Source organism: Capra hircus, chromosome 4 (genome assembly GCF_001704415.2).
Source record: "Capra hircus breed San Clemente chromosome 4, ASM170441v1, whole genome shotgun sequence".
In the NCBI taxonomy this organism is placed as follows: domain Eukaryota; kingdom Metazoa; phylum Chordata; class Mammalia; order Artiodactyla; family Bovidae; genus Capra; species Capra hircus.
This window is the reverse complement of record NC_030811.1, coordinates 120,369,331-120,374,710: the sequence shown is the minus strand read 5'-3', so window position 1 is coordinate 120,374,710 and position 5,380 is coordinate 120,369,331. Positions and strand designations below refer to the sequence as shown.

Below are 5,380 nucleotides of genomic sequence, written 5' to 3'. Positions count from 1 at the left end.
GACCTCCAATTAAAATAAATAAATTTATATTAAAAAATTAAGTTTACCAAGACTCTAGGCAGGCCACAAAAATCGAAAGGAGATATCTCAAAATTTGAGTCTATTTACTTTATCTCTATGTACCTTGCTCTCCACTTGTGTTTCCTGTAATAAATGTGATGCTGATAACTTCAAGTGCTTTGAATACTTTATATACTATTTTTAAAAAATGAAGTTATTTCAACAAATAGTTATTGATTATTGGTTAAATAAGTGGTATCTTGTAATCATTTAGGCTCCACACATTTGGCTAGGATCATGGAAAGGAGGAGATGTAACTTCCCACACATGTTCTTCCACTTCAGTTGTTGTGAATCCATTCATATCATTTCCTTTCAGTCCTGCCATTTTTTCCTCATTCTGGTCATTCACCTACTGTTCAGAGTATTTCATTCCATGATTTGAATTCACATTACTCTCAACGTCATACATTAGCCATTCATAGGGAAAAAAAAAAAAAGATTACGGAGATACAGCAAAGATAAAATCACTTGAAATATTTACTGAGCTACTAATACATACTGGCTGACACACACCTCTTATCTAATTAATCCTCACAATAAATATGGAGGTAGATATGCTCATCAAAAGTGCAAGTTTCAGGAACTATGGTAACTGTGTAACATTTTACCAAGTGTATTGCTAAGTAAGATATATGCTGTTTTAGCTCTTGACTCTACCACTTATTAAGACCATCTTGCACTAGTTTTTAATTTTCCTAAAACTCAATTTTCCCATTTGTAAGCTAAGTTTACTAATAATTTTTATTTATTAGAGTTATAGAGATGATTGAAAAGTTTGTTTAGACAATGTTTAGAAGAATGTTAGGCACATGAAAATGTGAAATTGTAAACTAATAAAAAAATTATTAAGCTGCGGTTAGTGTAATTAAATAACATATTGAGGCCATATACTCACTCTTAGCAAAGCCAGAATATAAACCCATGCAATTTCACCTCCTTGATTTTAATATTTTCCCAAATTTTACCTTTAATAATAGTGGAGAACCCCAGGATTGTGTAAAATCTTAACTAAAGAATATTTTATTAAATTGTCAAGACTGTATTCAACATTTGGTATTTATGTCAAATTGAATTTAGACTGTTTCATTTGCTAACTTTTTTACTTTTTTCAAAGTTTCCATCTGTTTTAAAATTTGAATCTCGTAATTCTCTGAATTATTTAGGGAAGAAGCTATTTCTCTACAATTTAGATACAGAAAAATGTTACAGGAAATATAGTTAAGAGTTCACACTTGAAACTGATGACTGTGTCAAAAATAAAAGTTAGAGATCTTTCCCCACTAAAATTGAGAAGCTAGAAATCTAAGCACTAGTTTAAGCATTGTGGGATACAGCTGTATGGAAAGTTAGCAAAAAAAATAAAACTATCAAGAAAGGAATTAAAGAAATGTTTGTGGCGTTGAGAATTGAGAAAATTTTAGGTCAAACACATGTTTAACAAAACTGTTTGGTTAGAAAGTCAAATTTAATTAGAAGAAATATTAATACTGTATGAAATGGAGACAGTTGGCTTTGGTAAATTATTGTAAAAGCCTTAGTTTATTTACAGGCTTAATTTATTTATGTATAAACTAAAATGTTCCTGTTTAATTTGGGGGTGGGAAAAAGTTTTCAACTGGTTGTTTTTTCCCATGCCCATAATTAAAATAATGGCTTTGTTTATGTCTATTCAAATGAATAAGTGATTGCTTCAAGTTGACCAAATCAGTATTTTGAATATCATTTTAGATTAGCCATTATATAGGGGAGAGAGAGGGAGAGATGAGGAAATATTTCTATAATATAACTGGAGGCATGAAACCTTACTTTTTAATGGCTACACTATAAACTAATTTTAAATCTTAAAATTTTACCATAGATATAATTTAATTGTGTTAAGGCTTCATTTAAAAGGACTTTTTCCTTTTGGATGTGACAGAATTAATTTTGTCTGTAAAAGAGAGTGATAAGCAGATAATTTATAAATTAACTGATAAAATATAGCTACAAGATTAGGGCAGAAGACATGTAACAAACTTTAGAAAAGGTTTTAATTACTTATAATGTATTTTGGAATCCACATTGATAGTAAGGATACTTGGAGTATGTGGTTACCAGTTCTTTTTTTCTTAAAAAAATTTTTTTTTAATTTTAATTGGAGGCTAATAACTAGTTCTATGTAATATATGTCATTATTATTGAGACACAAACTACATTCTTAGAGACTATGGTCAACCCCAGGTGAATTGTTTGTATTTCCATATGTCAAATCCATATTAAATCCATATGATTTAACAGATTGTTTATGAAGTGTTTCAAGCTACCTTTATTCATTTTTAAAAATATTTTCTATAAGCTTTGAATTAAAATTCCTCCTATTTAGAACTAGAGGATTTGTCTAGTATACCTCAACATTTTCTTCCAGTTTAAAATAATTGTATGGCTTTAAAAATTCAATTTTTCTATATGAAAGTTATATTTAGTTAACTTTATTATTGACAGCCTCACTGGTAACACAAGAATACATATAATAAAAATATCAATTAATACTTCAATGGCTAATAAAACAATGACTATTAATTTGAGTGTTTTGTGACAAAATATAAAATATTTCACTATTTTACAAATGTTGTTCAGTTGTTAAGTCATATCTGACTCTTTGAGACCCCATGGACTACAGCACGCCAGGCTCCCCTGTCCTTCACTATCTTCTGGACTTTGCTCCATTGAGTTGGTGAAGCTATGTAACCATCTCATCCTCATCCACCAACACTCTTCTCTCTTTGCCTTCAATCTTTCCCAGCAACAAGGTCTTTTTCAATGAGAGATAGCCTAAATTTAGAGGACGAAAGTGTTTTGTACAGATTTCACACACTGCAGTGTAATTAATAATGGATTCTAGAACCCAAATGTTTGTCTTCAGAAAACCTTTCCCACACACCTCCCATGAACTTTTTCTCTGAACTATACAGTGTAAAATTTTTATATGTGGGTTCTAAAAAAGTCTTAGATTGGACAAATAAGGAGGAAAAAGTCATACTCCAATTCAAACCACTGAGAAAAATATTGCTCTTAAATTATTATACAGTGAGTTAAGGGCAAGTCGTGAAGGTAAAACTTCCTTTTGCTTCTCTGTTTTTAGTTTTAGCTACTATTCTATTCTGTGGTTGATTTAGTATATGATTTTTATTGATGTGCCAGAAATAAACATACTTCTGTTATAAATGTTAGAACTTTACTGTCTCAAATCAGTAATGAAAATATAACTTAGCAATTAAAATTTTTCAAACCAATTGCATTGGCTTCTTGCATAGTTTTCATCTTCCTCTTTGTAAATATACATGTATTATATAAATAAATATTTAATTTTATATTCTACCTCATTTTAAAATTATTTTGAGGGGCAGGATATTTTCTACTAGTTAATATTTTTAGGTTTTATACTTTCTTCTATATCATTAAAGGTAAACTTTGTAATACTTATGCTTAATTGTGTCTTTAACAAATTTGAGTTTGTAGACATACAGAGCAATTATTCTTTTCAAGAACTTGTATGTTTTTTTAGAAGTGGGAAATATTTGCAACTATTATTTTTAAATAATTTGACTGATTAATAAATGTATGTATATTTATTAACATTTACTTTGAACCTGATGTTCTTAAAGATGGACTTGTGAAAATCATGAAACTAATCAGAAACAAAAAATGCTATCAAGTTTTCATTTTGTGAGGCTGGAATTATGTTCATTAAATATAGTTTCATGATATTAGTTTGCTTTGATTAATTTTTATTGGACTAGGGTTGATTTACAATGCTGTGTTTACTTTCTGCTGTACAGCAAAGTTAATCAGTTATACACCTAGATACAGCCATTCTTTTAGATTCTTTTTCCAATGGGTCATTATAGATTACTGAGCAGAGTTTCCTGTGTATAGAGCAGGTCCTTATTAGTATCCATTTTATTTATAGTAGGTTGTTTATGTCAATTTTACTCTCCCAGTTTATGTCTCCCTCCTTTCCCCTTGGTAACCATAAGTTCTTTTTATCTACATCTAAAACTCTATTTTCATTTTTGAAAATAACAGAAATAGCAGACATTAGTATTATCATAGGTTTTCTCCATGAATATTTCTGATATCAACTTATGCATTATGTCCTTTCAGGGGACTGTTATGCCTTTTTACTGCACTGGACCATGGAAAATAGAAATAATGTCACTCTGTTTATTCTCTTGGGACTATCTCAAAATAAGAACATTGAAATCTGCTTTGTCTTATTTTTATTTTGCTACATTGCTATTTGGATGGGAAATTTGTTCATAATGATTTCTATTATATGCAGTCCTCTCATTGACCAACCTATGTATTTCTTCCTTAATTACCTCTCACTCTCTGACCTTTGCTACACATCGATGGTGACACCCAAACTAATGACTGATTTACTTGCAGAAAGAAAGACCAATTCCTATAGTAACTGCATGACACAGCTTTTTATCCTTCACTTCCTTGGAGCCATCGAGATTTTTTCCTCACAGGGATGGCCTATGACAGCTATGTGGCCATCTGCAAGCGCCTGCACTACACCATCGTCATGAGCAGACTAAAGTGCAACACAATCATCATAGCTTCTTGTACTAGGGGGACTTATACACTCTGCCAGTCAATTTCTCCTCACCATCTTTTTACCAACCTGTGGCCCCAATACGATTGATCACTACTTCTGTGATGTGTACCCTTTGCTGAAATTGGCTTGCATGGATACATACAGGATGGGTCTCCTGGTAGTTGTTAATCCAGGTCTGATTGCTTTGGTGACTTTTGTGATTTTGATGGCTTCTTATTTTCTGATATTACACACAATCAAGGATTACCCTGCAGAGAGCCACACCAAAGCTCTTTCTACTTGCAGTTCTCACGTCACCCTTGTGGTTCTATTTATGCCTGTCCTCTTCATCTACATTAGATCAGCTGAAACTTTTCCAGAAGACAAAGTGTTTGCTCTCTTCTACACCATCATTGCTCCCATGTTCAACCCTCCGATCTGTACATTGAGAAACTCGGAGATGAAGAATACTGTGAAGAAAGTGTGGTATCATCCATTTCTTAAGAAAGGGCAGTAACCTGCATGAAAAAAAAATTTTTCAGAAAGTCACTTTAGGGCTAGAAATATCATAAGCCCTGGATAATATGGGATGATATACAAAGAGTTTACAGTGATGGCAAAAGCTGGGTATAGAATCTTCAGCATTTTCTCAGGTCTCTCCTGGTTGGGAAATTTAATTTTTTTCATGTTTATTTTCCCTCTTTTCTCTTCTCATACCTGTCTCAAGAATTCCTTA

The 5,380-nt window shown here is 31.6% G+C and overlaps 1 pseudogene; it reads left to right on the top strand.

The window, feature by feature from the left end:
• On the top strand, positions 4,238 to 5,161 carry LOC108635904 (annotated as a pseudogene).